The sequence below is a fragment of the Chlorocebus sabaeus genome, chromosome 19 (genome assembly GCF_047675955.1).
Source record: "Chlorocebus sabaeus isolate Y175 chromosome 19, mChlSab1.0.hap1, whole genome shotgun sequence".
Classification (NCBI taxonomy): domain Eukaryota; kingdom Metazoa; phylum Chordata; class Mammalia; order Primates; family Cercopithecidae; genus Chlorocebus; species Chlorocebus sabaeus.
In genome coordinates, this window is record NC_132922.1 from 28,584,185 (window position 1) to 28,602,378 (window position 18,194).

The 18,194-nt window shown below is 44.7% G+C and overlaps 1 long non-coding RNA gene and 1 gene segment (V, D, J or C); one reads left to right on the forward strand and one right to left on the reverse strand.

The window, feature by feature from the left end:
* The window catches only part of LOC119618181 (immunoglobulin lambda-1 light chain-like), a 384,505-nt gene that overhangs the window by 128,937 nt on the left and 237,374 nt on the right, over positions 1–18,194 (reverse strand).
* Positions 3,699–18,194, forward strand: part of LOC140709137 (uncharacterized) — a 115,727-nt gene continuing 101,231 nt past the window's right edge. The window contains exon 1 of the long non-coding RNA XR_012089529.1: positions 3,699–4,004. This is a non-coding gene — a long non-coding RNA (uncharacterized lncRNA). The remainder of the gene's footprint in view (positions 4,005–18,194) is intronic.

An 18,194-nucleotide genomic window follows, 5' to 3' on the forward strand; every position in this document is an offset into this window, starting at 1 on the left:
AACGCCTAATCAGAAAAGTAGAAAGATCTCAAATAGCCAACCTGATAGTACACTTCAAGTAATGAGAAAAGCAAGAAAAATCAAACGCTAAAATTAGTAGGAAAAAACAAAGCATAAAGATTAGAGAAGAAATTTTAAAAATAGAAACTAAAAAATTACAAAAAGACAAAGGAACAAAGAGCTGCGGTATTTTTGGAGAAAAAAAAAATCAAAATTGACAAGGTATAATGAGCCTAGGAAAAAGAGAAAGAAAACTGCAGTAAAATCATAGATGAAAAAGGAGACATTACAATTGATCACACAGAAACACAAAGGATCGTAAGAGATTACTAAAAACACCTACATACAAACAAATTGAAAAACCTAGGAGATATGAAAGCATTTCTGAAAACAGCAATTTCACAAGCTGGAATAACAAAAAACCTGAACAGACTAATAAAGTAATGCAATGCAATTTTTAAAGCAGTAATAAAAATCTCCCATCAAAGAAAAACACAAGAATTATGGTTTTACTGAATTCTACCAAACATTTTTTAAAAACGTAATGCCAATTTTACTCAAACTATTCCCCAAAAAATGAAGAGGAAGGAGTAATTCTAAACTTGTTCTATGAGGTCAGCATTACCCTGCTACAAAAACCAGACCAGGACACGGCACAGAAAGAAAACCACAGGCAAATAACTCTGGTGAGCAGAGATTCAAAAAATCCTCAACCAAATACCTGGGGATTCATCGGAGGAATATGAGAATGATTCAATAAACAAAAATAAATGTCATACATCACATTCAGTGAATCAAGAACAAAAACCATATAATCATGTCAGTAGATGCTGAAAAAAATAAAATTCAACATTCTTTCATGATAAAAACTCAAAATGAGTACAAAAGGAACATAGCACAATAAAGGCCATATATGGCAAACTCAGAACTAACATCGTAATCAAGGGGGAAAAGTTAAAAGCTCTTCCTCTAAGATCTTGAACAAGTGTGGCTACTTTCACCACTTTGATTCATCATGGTACTGGGAGCCCCAGCTGGAGCAATTAGACAGGAGAATGCAATCAAACCCATCCAAACTGGGAAAAAAAGTCATATTGTCTATGTTTGCAGGTGACATGATCATATATACATAGAGAACTCTAAAAATTCCACAAAAAAACCTACAAGAAATAAATTTAGTAAAGTTGTAAGATACAACATCAATATACAAAAATGAGTAGCACACACAGCAATAGTGAAACACATACGAAAGAAATCAAGAAAGCTGTTTCATTACAGTAACTACCCACCCCCTCCAAAAAAAAAAAAAAAACAAAAACAAAAACAAAAAAACGAAACAAAAAAAACCAATGATACCTAGGGATAAACTTAACCAAAAAGGTGAAAGCTCCTACAATGACAACTATAAAACATAGATCAGGCCAGGCACGGTGGCTCACGCCTGTAATCCCAGCACTTTGGGAGGCCGCGACGGGCGGATCACGAGGTCAGGAGATCGAGACCATCCTGGCTAACACGGTGAAACCCCATCTCTACTAAAAATACAAAAAATTAGCCTGGCGTGGTGGCAGGCGCCTGTAGTCCCAGCTACTCGGGAAGCTGAGGCAGGAGAATGGCGTGAACCCGGGAGGCGGAGCTTACAGTGAGCCGAGATCGCGCCACTGCACTCTAGCCTGGGCGACTGAGCGAGACTCCGTCTCAAAACAAAAACAAAAAAACCATAGATCAAAGACATTAAAGTAGACACAAACGGAAAAATATCCCACGTCCATACACTAGAAGAATAGTGTTAAAATATCTCTATCAACACTCAATGTGATCTACAGAATCAATGCAATTCACGTTAAATTACGAAGACTTTGTTCATAGAAATAAAAAAAAAACTATTGTAAAATTCACATGGTAATGCAAAACACCTCAGATACAAAAATAATCTTGAATAAAAAGAAAAGCTGGAGGCATCACACTAGCTGATTTCAAAATACGCTACAAGATATACTATAAATCCATAATAACTGCAAATCTATAGTGTAATATCAAAACAGCATGGCACTGTCAAAAAAAGGGGCAGGGGAGAGACAGAGACAAATGATAGACATAAATCAAACAGAATAAAGAACTCAAATTCACGCATTTACAATCAACTCATTTTTAACCTACACATCAACAACACACCTTCCGGAAGAGCAATCTCTTCAATAAACTGCGCTAGAAAACACTCAACACCCACATGTAAAATAAATCTAGACAATTATCATACACAAAAACCAACTCAAAATGAAGATTTAAATGTAGGACCTGAAACTATATGACACTACCAGAGAAGAAAAAAAGGATAAATGCTTAATGAAATTGGTGAGGACAAGGAATTTTCAAACAAACATCAAAACTACAAGCAACAAAAGCAAAAATAGACAAATCATTAAGCTTAAAAGCTTCTGCAAAGCAGAGGAAGCAGTCAATACAACGCACAAACAATCCAGATAATCGAAGAAAGTACTTGCAAACCATACAACAGGCAAGCGGTTAATAAAATATAGAAACACTACTTAAAAGCAAAAATACAAATAATCTAATTTAAAAATCAGAAAAAATCTACCAAAAACCTGTGTCCCCCCCCATTTCCCCAACTTCTTTTCCCAATTGCCTTCGGCCCCCTCCCTCTTGCCACCCCTTTTTCTTTCTCCATCTACCCCCGAACTGTTTCCCCACTTTTCCGCAAAGCCCTCTCTACTCTCCCGCTCACCACCCTTTTCCCCACCATCTTTTCCCCTCTCCGCGGCCACCCTCTTTCACCCTATGTGCTCTCATTCCCGTTTTCCTCCTCCATCTACCCAAACACATTTTCCCCCGCGTTTCCCAAAGCCTTCTCCCCACCACTCCTGCTGCTCACCACCCACTTTTCCCCCTCCATCTACCCCAAAACTTATTTTCCCACCATCTTTTCCCCACTCTGTCTGCAACGCCTTCTCCTGCTTGCCATCCTTTTTCCATTTGGCACTCACCACCCTCTTTAACCCTCCATCTACCCCAAAACTATTTTCTCCCCCCCTACCACTTACAGCTGCTGCTGCCGTCTCCGTGGCCGCCACCAACCACAACGAGGAGAGGTGCGATGTCACAGGGCCCAGCCTCCAACGTGTGGCACGTAGCTCTCCCATCTTCCCGACCTCTAGCCGGACAGGAACAGCTCCCGCTGCCGGCGGCCCTCCTACCGCTCTTGCGGGGCGGCGGTCTCAGTCTCCACCATCTACCACAGCGAGGCGAGAAAAGAGCCACAGAGCCGTGAGCTCTGGCCTCCGGCCTCCAGCGTGTAGTAGGTGGCTTCCTAAGCCAGAACGCAACACCGCAGCTCACCCAAACAGAAAATCCTGGAGATGCCTGACTGCTCGCTGCAGCATGCTTTATATACTGAGGGCAGGCAATGGTTTGGTGGTCCTGGACTACATGTTCTGATTGGATGAGAGACAAACCTCTAGGCCTACTCTGATTGGACTTTATTTTCATGCTCTGATTGGTTGTTTTAATACTTGCTCTCATCCAATCAGAACATCACAATAAAGTCCAATCAGAGTAGGCCTACAGGTTTTCTCTCATCCAATCAGAACATGTAGTCCAGGAACCCACATTGCCTAACCTCAGTATATAAGGCATGCTGAGGCGGGCAGTCAGGTCAGTCCAGGGTTTTCTGTGTGTGTGTCTACAGCTGTTCTGTGCTAGCTTAGGAAGCCACTTACTACATGCTGGAGGCCGGAGGCCGGAGGCTGGAGCCAGTAGCACTGTGGCTCTCCTCTTGCCTCGCCTCGCTGTGGTAGGTGGAGGTGACCGAGACCGCAGCCCCGTGGGAGCGCTGGGGGGCCGCCGGCAGCGGGAGCTGCTCCTGTCCGGCTAGAGGAGGAGATGGGAGAGCTAAGTGCCCCACGTTGGAGGCTGGGGCCTGTGACAGCGCACCTCTCCTCCCTGCGGTTGGTGGAGGCCACGGCGACGGCAGCACAGCTGAAGTGGTAGGAGGAGAGAAAATAGTTTTGGGGTAGATGGAAGGGTAAAGAGGGTGGTGAGTACTAAAGAGAAAAAAGGATGGCAAGCAGGAGAACGCGCTGTAGACCAGGTGGGGATAAGATGGTGGGAAAATAAGTATTTGGGTAGATGGAGCGGGGGAAAAGAGGGTGGTGAGGAGCAGGAGCGGGGAGAAGGCTTTGGGAAAAGACAGGGGAAAATGTTTTGGGGTAGATAGAGGAGCAAAAGAGGGTGATGAGAGCGCGAGAGGGGAAAGAGGGTGGCCAGGGAGAGGGGAAAGATGGTGGGGAAAAGGATGATGAGTGGGAGTAGAGAAGGGCTTTGTGAAAAGGTGCTGGGGGAGAAGTGGTGGGGAAAAAGTGTTAGGGTAGATGGTGAAAGGAAAAAGTGGTCACAGGGAGGGGAAGGCAGTCGGGAAAAGAAGTTGGGGGAAATAATGGTGGGAGACAAAGGTTTTGGGTAGATCTTTTTCTGATTTTTAAATTAGATTATTTGTGTTTTTGCTTTTGAGTAGTCTTGTTTTCTTTATTTTGTGTATTAACTGCTTGCCTGATGTATAGTTTGCTAATATTTTCTTCCACTCTCTGGATTGTTTCTTCGTTCTGCTGATTGCTTCTTCTGCTTTGCAGAAGCTTTTAAGCTTAATGTAATTATATTTGTCTATTTTTGCTTTTGTTGCTTGCACTTTTGATGTCTATTTGAAAATTCCTTGTCCTAGCCAATTTCATTAAGTATTTATTCTATGTTTTCTTCTCTAGTATAGTTTCATAGTTTCAAGTCCTACATTTAAATCTTTATTTTGAGTTGATTTTTGTATATGATGAGATAACGGTCTAGATTTATTCTTCTACATGTGGGTGTTGGGTGTTTCCTAGCACAGTTTATTGAAGAGATTGTCCTTCCGGAAGGTGTATTCTTGATGCCTAGGTTAAAAAATGAGGTGACTGTAAATGCGTGAAATTATTTCTGAGTTCTCTATTCTGTTTGATTTGTTTATGTCTGTCATTTGTCTGTTTCTGTCTCTCCCCTGCCCCTTTTTTTTGGCAGTGCCATGCTGTTTTGATATACTATAGATTTGCAGTTACTATGGATTTATGGTATATTTTGTAGTATATTTTGAAATCAGGTAGTGTGATGCCTCCAGCTTTTCTTTCTATTCAATATTTTTGAATAAAAAGTTGTTTCTCTTAGTGTTATATAAATATAGCTCCACTGCCTCCTGTTTGCATTGCTGTTTTTTTTTTTTTTTTTTTTTTTTTTTTTTAGAGATGGTCTCACTCTGTCGCCCAGGCTGGGGTACAGTGGCGCGATCTTGGCTCACTGCAAGCACTGCCTCCCGGGTTCACGCCATTCTCCTGCTTCAGCCTTACCAGTAGCTGAGACTACAGGCGCTCGCCACCACGCCCGGCTAATTTTTCGTATTTTTAGTAGAGACGGTGTGTTCACCTGGGTGGTCTCGATCTCTTGACTTCGTGATCCGCCCACCTGGGCCTCCCAAAGTGCTGGGATTACAGGCATGAGCCACGGCGCCCGGCCGCATTGCTTCTAATACGAAATCTGCTTTTATCATTATGCTGTTCACCTGAATCTAACACGTCTTTTCTCTCTGGCTAATTTTAAGAGTATTTCATCATCACAGATTTTTTTCCCCCAATTTCAATACGGTGAGTGTTGTTTTATGTGTGTTTTTTTCTCTGTGTGTGTGTGTGTGTGTGTGTGTGTGTGCGTGCCTGTCTGTTTGGGATTTGTTCAACTTCTTGGATAGTGGGTTTGCATTTTTAACCAAACTTGGAACACTCGGGTCACTATTTAAATTGTTTTTCTGCCTTCCCTCTCACCACACCAATCTTATCTCCTTTTGTGCCTCTAATTATACCATTATGCCAATTTGATAATGTCCAAAAACTCACATATACTCCGTTTACTTTTCTCATCTTTTCTTTTTTTGGTGATTTTTTTCGGGGATAGCTTCCATTGCCACATCATTAAGTTCACTCATCTATTCGTTCATAGCATCTACTCTGTAATCAAGCTCATTCAGTCTATTTTTTATCAGGGACATTTTAGGCATCATTTCTTAAAGTTTAACTTGGGTCTTTATGTCTTATATCTCTGCTTAACCTGGTAAATCCATCTTCTACCCTCATAATCAAGTAGAATATAGTAACAAGAATTGCTGTTGTGCTCCTGCCTGCAAAGTTTATCATCTGTCAAATTTCAAGACTACTTTGGATTAATTTCTTTTTGTTTCTTGTAGCATATTTTTTTGTTATTGTTTATTTCTTTGCAGAAAATGTTGATGGGATGCCTACTGTGTACGTTTGTCCTTGTTGGATTCAGAATATATTTTGCATTTCTTTCTCAATTTTTTTTGAATCCAGTAAAAAATATTTGAAAACTGTTTGAACTTACCTTGCTTTTACACTGTCTTAGTAGAGAACCAAGCAGTCTTATGTGACATTTTCCCCAGTACTGAGGCAAAGCTCTTCTGATGAGTCAACTTGATGCCCCTCACCTGGGGCCTTTTCTCTTTCTTTGACTGTAGTGTGTGTGTGTGTGTGTGTGTGTGTGCGCGCGTGTGTGTGTGTGTCCTCTGAAGAGTGTTCCCTCAAGTGTCTTTGGGTGTTTTTTTTTCTCTTTCAAAGGGAGTTTCTTCACACGCAAGCGTAAATCAGTGCATGAGTATTTGCAGACTTCAGAGTTCTCTCTCTGTATAATTCTCTCTTCTTCAATACTCTTACCTCTAGACTGGTTTGGTTTGTTTTTTAGTTTTTGAGTTCCCTGGAATCCTACTCTGAGAGGGAGAATTCCGTGCAGTAGGGGTTCATGATATCCTCCCAGGAAAGACGTGTGGGAGGAATGAGAGAATGTGTGACAATTGAGTGCTAAGCTAGAAGGCACTTTAAGGACATCCTAGGTTAAGACATGATTTTGGGATCGAGGCATCAGGCAGTCATTGCCGCTGAACTGTATTCTGAAGGGGGCACATTCTTGTATGAAGCCATTCTTTGAACTCAATGGCATTTTCCAGTGGGGAAACAGCTGTAGAATCCAGGTCCTCCCTGCAGCCGTGGGTGGATGGAGGGTGGGTGAGCCCTGAAAAGGGGATCTAAGGGATTCTCAGTGCTCACTGTGAAAAGTTTCCCTGTTCAGAACATCAGGATGCTGTGAAGCTGGGGCTTGAGGGTCTCAGTGAAACATAGGCAGTTCAGAAAAATAATCAGGGCATTTGGGCCACAGAGTAGAGGTACTGACGAAGGTTCAGTCACCACATACGAGGAAATCCAGGGACCATGACCACTCAATGGCTGTCTCTTCCTGTCCTTCCACTTAGGTCATCTTGAGTCAAGACACTCCCATTCCAGACACCACCAGGACAACCTGGTCCTGCCAGCCCCAAGTCCTCTCCTGACCCACCCTCTGCAGAGCCTGCCTGGAGGGCTGGAGAAAAGGGTAGCCTGGAGGGCTCAGATCCAGGCGAACTGGGACAGACCTGCTCACGGCTGTGTCCGCAATCCTGCTGGGGCTGGAGTAAGAGGGTGACACAGACAGAAAAAGGGTAGTTGTCTCATTTCCTCATCTGCCTGTGTCACTGTGGGATGAGTACCACTGCTGTCTGGTGATTGTCAGTAACAGCCTTGTCTTCAATCTGAGTCCCGGAGATGGTCAGAGTGGCTGTGTTCCCTGATTTGGAGCCAGAGAATCGGTCTGCGATTCTGAGGGCTGGTTGTTGTTACCACAGATGATCAGCACAGGGCTTCTGGTACCAAGGCTTCTACTCGTACCATTTTGCATAATAGGTTCCTATGCCATCTCCCTGGCAGGTGATTCTGGCCGTCTGTCCCAAGGCCGCAGACACTGCAGGCTCCTCAGTCAGCTGAGAGGAAACCACAGAGCCTGCAAGAGAGGACAGGAGAGGTGTCTGAGGATGACAATCTTATTCCCAGAGCCCCACACTCTGCTTCACTCCCTATGCTGAACTGAAGCTCAGGGCTAGGATGATCCCTGGTTCCATAGGGGCTGAGCCCTGGGAGGCAGCACATGTGCAGAGAGTGAGGAGGGTGAGCAGGGGAGGGGTCCAGACCATGGTGGAGATGCCCCAGAGGTCTGCCTCCGAGCCCACAGGTGGGGAAGGACCCCCAGGTCTCTCTTATTATAGGAAGAGGAGTCTCTTCATGCAAATTTACTTCCGTTATCTTTGTGTCTTTGTTAGGTGGCTCTGGTGAGTAGTGGATGCAAATCTGTTCTCCATTCCCTAAAATATTTGCCCCAGTTCTTGTCTGAGCCCTGAGCCTGAGGGCCTTCTTTGGGTAATTTCTCAAGATCAGAAGGGCCAGGTGGGTTTCAGAATTTTACCCAATAGAAGGAGTTTCAAAGGAAGCAACAGTTAGGCCCTGTGCACTTGAGAACCACAGGGGAACTTGGACTCATTAGGGTCCCCAGACCAAGGTTCACGGTGCCCCCTGGTGCCCATAGAATGAATGCAATTTTCTATAAATAACTAAATCACAATGACTATGTATGAACCCTTAATATATGCCAGATGCCTTGGTGATTGTTTTACAAACATTACCTCAAGAAAACTTCCATAACATGGAATAGGATGATGCCAAGCCCAGTGCTCAAGGCCCAGTGTTTATTAGGAAATCAGTAATGGGAGGTTAAATGTTTTCCCAAGTCTCCCCAAAACAGTACTGAGTGGAGTCCAGATTCCATCCAGGAGATGCACATCAGAGCCTAAACTTCCAGCCCCTCCCTACCCTGCCTCCTGCACCCTGCTCCATCTCCCAAGGTCTTTGGGGTCCGTTTTGTTTTCATTTGCTAGTGCTTCCTTAATGAGATACCAAAGACCTTCTGGCCTAAAGAGCAGACATTTTCTCACAGTTCTGAAGCTGGGGAGTCAAGATAAAGGTGTTGGTGGGTTTGGTTTTCCCTGAGGTCTCTCTCCTTGGCTTGCAGGTCACTACCTCCGTGCTGTGTCCTAACGTGATCTTCCCTCTGCACACTTATCTCTGTTGTCTCATTTCTGTGTGTGCAAATTTCTTTTCTTAGGAGGAAACCAGCCAGATTGGATAACAAGCCACTCTCATGACCTCAGTTTCACTTCTCTCTTTAAATATCCTATCCCCAAACTCAGTCACACACTGTGTGTTAGAGTTTCATTGTACAAATTTTGGGGACACAATTTAGTCAATAATCCCCTAACCTATAGACTCCAAAAATGCATGTCTTCCTCGCTTGTAAAACACATTCACCCCATCCCAACAGCGCAAGTCCTTCACTAACTCAGCATCAACTCTTAAGACCCAACTCTCATTTGTATAAAATGTAAATCAAGTGTGAGTGATTCTCCAGGTGTGATTCATCCTGAGGATTTAAAGGATAACAGCTTTGGGGAGTTTCTCCTTCTCTCTGTTGCTATCATCTGGGTGTCTAGAAAATAAAATGGCTACTTTATTTGCCAAGATTGAAAGAAAAGCATGAGTCAGCATCAGCAACATTTGTGAGTTCAATGCGGGGAAGTCCCGTCTGTGCATTCTTGAAATAATTTAGTAATCCAAATGCCCATGAAATTAAATTTAATAATCAGTAGGTATGGAATATCTCTGTCAGTGTTTAGAAAAGAGCTATAGCTGATACAGAAAACAAAACAAAATATACCAAAAGTTGAATTGTTTTCAGGGTAGAATACATCCAAGTTAACGATGATGAATCATAAACAGAAATGGTTTAGTCCAAAGAAAATTAATCACTTGTATGGATATGAAACTACTAATTCCAATTTTAGAATTAAGCCTCAATATATATTTTTTTAATTTTTATTTATTTTTTATCTTTTTTATTCTTTAAGTTCTAGGGTACATGTGTACAATGTGCAGGTTTGTTACATGTGTATACATGTGCCATGTTGGTGTGCTGCACCCATTAACTTTTCATTTACATTAGGTATTTCTCTTAATGCTATCCCTCCCCTCTCCCCACCAGCCCCATGACAGGCCCCGGTGTGTGATGTTCCCTGCCCCATGTCCAAGTGTTCTCATTGTTCAATTCCCACCTCTGAGTGAGAACATGCAGTGTTTGGTTTTCTGTCCTTGGGATAGTTTGCTCAGAATGATGGTTTCCAGCTTCATCCATGTCCCTGCAAAGGACATGAGCTCATCCTTTTTTATGGCTGTATAGTATTCTGTGGTGTATATGTGCCACATTTTCTTAATCCAGTCTATCATTGATGGACATTTGGGTTGGTTCCAAGTCTTTGCTATTGTGAATAGTGCCACAATAAACATACATGTGCATATGTCTTTATAGTATATGATTTATAATCCTTGGAGTATATCCCCAGTAATGGGATGGCTGGGTCAAAGGGTATTTCTAGTTCTAGATCCTTGAGGAATCACCACACTGTGTTCCACAATGGTTGAACTAGTTTACACTCGCACCAACAGTGTAAAAGTGTTCCTGTTTCTCCACATCCTCTCCAGCACCTGTTGTTTCCTGACTTTTTAATGATCACCGTTCCAACTGGTGTGAGTTGGTATCTCATTGTGGTTTTGATTTGCATTTCTCTGATGACCAGTGACGATGAGCATTTTTTCATGTGTCTGTTGGCTGCATAAATGTCTGCTTTTGAGAAGAGTCTATTCATATCCTTCGCCCACTTTTGGATGGGGTTGTTTAATTTATCTTGTAAATTTGTTGAAGTTCTTTGTAGATTCTGGATATTATCCCTTTATCAGATGAGTAGATTGCAAAAATTTTCTCCCATTCTTTCGGTTGCCTGTTCACTCTGATGGTAGTTTCTTTTGCTGTGCAGAAGCTCTTTAGTTTAATTAGATCCCATTTGTCTATTTTGGCTTTTGTTGCCATTACTTTTGGTGTTTTAGTCATGAAGTCCTTGCTTATGCCTATGTCCTGAATGGTATTACCTAGGTTTTCTTCTAGGGTTTTCATGGTTTTCGGTCTAACAAGTCAGAAGACAGGGGATTTCTGCATCAATATTTTTATGTACAAATAGGAAACTTCTCAATGGTTACAAAAAAGTGCAATTGTCTTCTACTTAATGTTAGAATTCCTTTGTGGGGTCACATTGTTCTTGACAGTGGAAAAAAAAGAATGTTCCATGAGAGGTTTCCTCATACCTAAGAAAAGGGAAAAAAAGACTTCTACAGAAAATAATAATTTGGGGCATAAACACTTTTCCTGGAAACTTGCTTTGGGGTCTTTACATCTTAAAATCTCAAATTCTTTATTCCCTTGTCACATTCTGAATTTTACAGTCTTCATGCTTTATATAAATGTCCAATACATTTAAAACTTAAACTTCATTTACTTATCTGTTATAATCCCCAGAACTTTAATGATCTTGTATGTTTTGGTTTCAGATACAAGGCTCATCTTAGGACTTTTTTCTCTGAGCCTGTGCTGGATTATTCGTGACTTGGTACAAGCTGCCTTGCCCATTTGCCCCTCCTTCTTCCTCTGTGTTGCCTCCTTGGGGGAGTGTATGCCTCATATACTAAAGCTCTCCCAAAACTCAAAGCAAATGGATAGAAATAAAAGTAATGAGATTGTGACACAGGGCTGCCTTGGGCAGACCTAAGATCCAATCAAATAGATGATACACATATGTTCATATATATATACATATATATACACGCACATATATATAAAGACCCAGGTCACTATGGGAGGTGAAATACAGGGTTGCCGTTGAAGAGACTCCTCCTAGAAAATATGCTGGTGGACTTTCTGAATTTCAAATGACTCTGCAAACCAGGGACCACCTTCTATAGGCCTTCCCTTCCCTTGCACTTTTTTGCAACCATTGAGAAGTTTCCTATTTGTACATAAAAATATTGATGCAGAAGTCACCTGTCTTCTGACTCGTTAGACCGAAAACCATGAAAACCCTAGAAGAAAACCTGCGTAATACCACTCAGGACATAGGCATAAGCAAGGACTTCATGACTAAAACACCAAAAGTAATGGCAACAAAAGCCAAAATAGACAAATGGGATTTCTTCCCTTGTCTGTCACATGTGTTTCTATGGCCACAGAACTCAGTGGTTTTTATAGTTTTAAATGGTTACCTCATGAATGGTGTAAGTACCTGCATAGTAGTCTCAGAGTTGAGTCTTGGGGCACCAAAGATTAAAATCCTTCTTACGTGGACATTTAAGAAAAAGTTTACCGAATCCTAAAAAATACACAGTGCTGAAACATTTGAGAAAATGCTCCACTTCAAGCAGAATAGGTGAAATCAAAAATAAAAGTGTAACAAATAGGGCATTTTAAAATCTGAAATATTGGCAAAAATTCAAACTTTTGACACTGTACTCTGACGAGGTATTTATGGCTGGCATTATAAACTGGTGGAACCCCTCTGGAGAGGAATCTGAGAACAATGAGTAAAAATTACAAGTACACATCCTTCTGACTCAGAAATTTGGCTTCTAGAAATTTAATTTAGCCTGTGTTCATATTCATGCATGAACCCAAAGAAGTCTACATAAGGATGTTCACTGCAGTGTTATTTGTGAGATGAAAATCATGGCGATAACCCTTAGAGTCGAGTTGGCTAAAATTCTACCGTGGAATACTCTGTAGCCTTAGAATGAATGGGGAGTGCTCTATGCCTAGGGTGTCTCAGGAAAGAAGAAACGGTGCATGCATTGGATGATCTTTAACATTGAGGACAAGGAGAGGGGCCTCACACTTCACTCTCTCCTTTTCAGCTGAGCTCATCTACATCTGCCAAAGAGGGTAGGGACAGTGGCAGCCTCCCTCCGGCTGGGCCTGGCCACCTTCTCTGGCCTCTGGATGCATCCCAGCCTGACAGCTTGGCTGCAGCTTTATGACCAACACACAGCCAGAACCACTAAACTAAGTGGCTCAGCAATTCTAGGTGCACCAAAGTATCAAGGTCACAAACGTGTTATCTTAACATGATGAATATTAGGAATGATATTCAGCATGTTAAGAGATTTTTTTGCAGCATATTTTTATGCAGCAATAGACAATACCCTCTGGGTTTTAAAGTAAATTTAATTGTGTGTATTTCAGGTACACAACATGGTGTTATTGGATACAAATATATTAAAATGGTTACTTCGTAATATAATCTATGTAATTGAAGTTCATGGGCCAGGCGCGGTGGCTCATGCCTGTAATCCCAGCACTTTGGGAGGCCGAGGTGGGCGGATCACAAGGTCAGGAGTTCATGATCAGCCTGGTCAACATGGTGAAACCCCGTCTCTACCAAAAATAAAAAAATTAGTCAGGTGTGGTGGCGGGCACCTGTAGTCCCAGCTACTCAGGAGGCTGAGGCAGGAGAATCGCTTAACCCCGGGAGGTGGAGGTTGCAGTGAACCGAGATTGCGCCACTGCACACCAGCCTGGGTGACAGACTGAGACTCTGTCTCAAAAAAATAAAAAAGTTCGTAAAAACCAAACTATATATGAGGTTGGTACACAGGTAATTGTGGTTTTTGCCATTGATAGTAATGACAAAAACTGCAGTAACTTCTGTGCCAATCTGATGTAATAATGGCTATGCTTAACAACTGGCTCAGAAAATATAAATTTTGAACCCAGCTCTTGTATGAATATTTTCTAAATTAATTCTTACCGTTAGTAGATTAATAAAGGTTTCAGCAACAGAAGTGTTGACACCCATGGAGATTAGAAATGCTGGATGTCAATGAGAAAGCGGGGCTGACTCAGGTTGACTCTTCCCTGGGGAGCCATATTGGAACTCACATCCTGTGTGGAGACCATCCGCTTGTGGGGAGTTTCTAGGACAGGGACTCAGTGATATGAGGAGAAGGGGATTCTGAATGAACACTGAGCCTGTCGATAAAATTCTCCCCAGCTCAACAACCTTAGGTATTGTGCCAAAGAGCAGGAGCAATAAAAAGAAAACAGCTTCCTTTTTGTTCCTAATCCCTCAGAAACATCTTCAGATCTTATCTTAGTAGTCACTGCCTCAGGACAGAGGTGCAGGAGTTAGCTCAGCCAGGAGGGCCATCCTCCCTAGAGTGTGGTGGACAGAGAGTTGAGTAAGATGCGGTTTCTGGAAAATCCCGTAATGGCTTCCGTCTGCACAGCGTGGGAGATGGGGATGCAGTTAGAGTGAGGGTGTTCCTCAAAACAGCAGGGACTGCAGCAATCAGGAAGCTCCTTGTCACTGTCCCTGCATTTGAAGAACTAAGAAGAGTTGCACATTCAGGGACCACAGCACAAAAGCAACAGGAAGCTTTCCCTGTGCTGGATGAGAAACCACAGAGCAGGTTTCCTTTTGGACTTCATGGTGGAAAAGGAGAGGAGCTGAGAGAGAAGAATTCTCGAGGCTGTGCTGCAGGAAGCCCCTTGCACAGGGTGAGGAAGCATCTTCAGAGCAAGGAGGAAACCTGAGAGCCCAGGGCAGATTTTGGTCTCATTTCCCTATGAACTTGGACCACTGTGGAAAGTGATGCTGATTGCGTATGAGTAACAGTAATAATCAACCTCTTCCTCAGCCTAGAACCCAGAGATGGTCATGGAGGCCGTGTTGCCAGACTTGGAGCCAGAGAAACGATCGGGGACCCCTGAGGGCTGATAACTGATGCGATAAATCATGAGTTGGGGGGCTGTGCCTGGGTGCTGTTGATACCAGGAGACAATGTTATAACTCCCAACATCACCACTGGTTCCAGTGCAGGAGATGGTGACCGACTGTCCAGAGGAGCTAGATACTGAGCGAGGCTGAGTCAGGGCAGACTGAGCCCAGGACCCTGGAAAGAGGGAGAAACACACAGTAGTGAGTCAGTGCTGGGCCCAGGTGAGCCTGAGGAGCAGGAGACCAAGGATTAGGTCCCCGAGGCCCCTTCCCTGGAGGCATCACCTGTGTCCTGAGTGAAGAGGGGGAGGAGGAGCAGAGCCCAGACCATGGTGGAGATGTCCTGAGAGCACTGCTTCCTGAGACCCAACACTGGGCCTGCCCCCAGCCCTGTGTTATCTCTTCTGCCTCAGAGTAGGGCGGGGCTTCCATGCAAAACTGCATCCTGAGCTCCTCCCCCCACCCCATTCTCACATGGGCCTGGGCTCAGAGACTTCTGCTTCCCTGGACAGCAGGGCTTAGCCAAGGGGATTGAAACTTCTTGACATGGATCTCCTGAGATTGAGCCCATGACAGTGCTCGGGAAACGGAGCCAGCCTTGGGGTCTTTCTTCTTCCTGTCCTGGGTTTCACAGTGGTTCTGGCTGTAGAGTGCTTAGTACTTCCCTTGTGTGGGTCCAGTGTGAGGGCAGGGCCCAGAGTGGCTGGGAGAGACCCCAGCGCCCCCTTTCCCAGGACCACAGGCCCCACAGGGACCCCTCAGTCCCCCTCAGCCCTTCTAGGGCTCCTCAGGTCGGCTGGGTCCTCACACCTTGCTCTACCGTCTGTGTCTGTAGAGGCCTGAAGCTGCTGCTTGAATAAACCTGGGGTGGATTTATTGGCTTTTTTTTTTTTTTTTTTTTTTTGAAATGGATTCTGGCTCTGTTACCCAGGCTGGAGTGCAGTGGCACAATCTTGGCTCACTGCAACCTTCATCTCCCAGGTTCAAGCGATTCTTCTGCCTCAGCCTCCTGAGTAGCTGGGATTACAGGCATGCGCCACCATGCTCTGCTAATTTTTGTATTTTTAGTAGAGACGGGGTTTCCCCATGTTGGTTAGGCTGGTCTCGAACTCCTGACCTTGTGATCTGCCCACCCTGGCCTCCCTAAGTGCTGCGATTACAGGCATGAGCCACCGCACCCAGCCTATTGGCCCTTCTAGAAATGCATTTATGGGGGGACAACAGATTTAGGACCCAAGACTGCCTCTGTCTCTTTAGCGAGAGTCAGGAGGAAGGAGCTCCTGGGACCGCATACCCAGGGTGGAGCCCAGCAGGGACCTTCCAGGCCCAGGCCCGCGCTGCCCCTAGTGGCCACAGAGGGAGGAACCTGAGGCCCAGGAGCTCTCCTGAGTCACAGCTGACAGCCCCTGCCCTGCACCCCCTGCCTTCGGTTCCCTTCCCAGCTCAATCCTAGGCCCCTGGTCCCTTCTCATCCCCTCCACGCTCCCTCCCCCAGGGTGGAGTGCGTCTCCCACACCAGGACTCCAGATGCTCCTCCTGGTGCCTGTTTGCTTTTCCCAGAGGGCTGTCCCACCGGTTGGTGTCCATGAGGCAGCTGTGGCTCAGGGCTGAGGAAACCTCACACATGAAATAAATCCACCCCCAGCAGGTGGGTGGGACAGGAACATGGGATGAAGAGAAAACCAACTGATTCCTCAAAATGTTGACAGAAAAAGCATGACATAGAGGAGGCAGTGCTCATGAAGGCTGTGACCAACCTCTTGAAAAGCACTGGGGTGGGGGTTGGGGGGTCCCAGGCCAGAGGAGCTAAGGAAAGGGGCCTGGGGTTAGGATTGGGTCAGGGCCAGGACCAGGAACCCCTCCTCAGGGCGCATGCGTTCCTCAAACTGTGACCTGGGACTTTCCTTAGTCCTTCTCTTTAGTGCACATTGAGTACCCCTCAGCCCAGAGCTGAGCGCCTCCCTGAGGTGAAGCCTCCCCACACAGAAAGCGGCTGATCCCATGTGTTCCTCAGAAACTCCTGGGTTTGGGGTAAAGACTCCAATCACGGCGACTTCTCTCTGTCAGAATAGAAATGTAAACGTCCTCTCAGGAGATGGGTTTTGGGTTCTGCAGTGTGAGTGTTGGCGGGGGGGTGGGGGGGGGGGTGGGTACGGGAAATGTTTTGTGTCACTGTCCCTGTTAGAAAGCAGAGATTTCTAACAGCACGGGAGAGGAGGGAAGAGTGGGCTCAGGGGCTCAGGTGAGAAAGTGTGGTGTGGGGAGGTGACAGCTTTGCATTTGAGGCTACTGTTTCTGCATGTGTTGTTTAGATATTTATGTGCTATTTTGCTGAATAAATAGTTGCAAGAAAATAATGTTTCCATTTGAGCTAGCACTAAAATGGAATTAGGTCAGTGACCAGCTCAAATATCAGTGATCATTGGCTGTGGAGCCAGTGGCCTGGATCCTTTTCCCCTGAGAACACTCTAGGAGCCCAGGCGCTCCCTGCAAAAAGGAAATCTCTGGTCTTCAAGATATGCCACCTTGTCTTTTCTTCCATGTTCTGTTAGCACTAGGAGAAAAAAAGACCCCACCAAAGCTATTGGAGTCGCCAACCTCATTGAAACTCTCCTGGATGTGTGTGTCTACACAGAGGACCAGACACAAAAATCAGAAGCACTTGGTGAATCTGTCCTCACTGCAACCCAAGCAGCAATGAAGAGTAGCAAGGTTCTCTTCCAAATTGTGGTTTCTGCAAAGATTTAGGGTTTTTTGTTTTTGTTTTTTTTTTAATTCAAAAATCTTGTCTCTTAAAAACTGAGGCCTGCAGGGACGTGTTCACTGGTTCATGTGATGGGTAATGTCTCCAGAGGAACTGGGTCTGTCCCACATCTGCACTTTTAAAAGTCACTAATTCAGACATCAGGCACGTTTGTAGAGCACAAGCTCTAATCAAGTATATATGGAAGGACGTGCTATGTAACCAAGGGAAAAAATTGGAAAGCGCCACAATCCCCTTCACGTCTAAACCATGTGGTCCATGTTGAGGAGGTGCACACAGATGAGGAGGCAGCTGAGACTGAGGGCTGGAGACCCCTCCTTTACAGCCACAACTTCCTTTGTCTTCCTGCTCCATCAGCAGACATTGACCTGTATGCACATCAGGGATTGGGCATCCTCAACACCATCTGTCCCTGGTGTCTATGCACGTGTACATCCTCTGGGACTCTTCATTGAGGGATGCCACTCAAACCATCTGTGGGCACAGTACAGCAGACTGAGGAGGAAGTAATGAGTACCCAGCTTCCTTCATCTGTTTCTTTGGTCAGAAGATCAGACTCCATCCTTGAAGGCCTGTGGTAACAGTCACCTTCTTCAAGTTTGGCCACTTGGCCATTGCCCCATACCATCCTCGCCTGTGCTTTGTCCTGGGACAGGCTCATCAGGGCTGTGGACCTTCCAGGAGCCTGGCCATGGATTTGGGCTGGGCCCTGCTGAGAGATCATCGATAACACCTGGCTCAGCAGCAGGTGAACCTCAAACCCATCATCTTCCTCCTCCAGCTCCTCTCTGGGTTTGGCAGACTGACTTAGTCCCA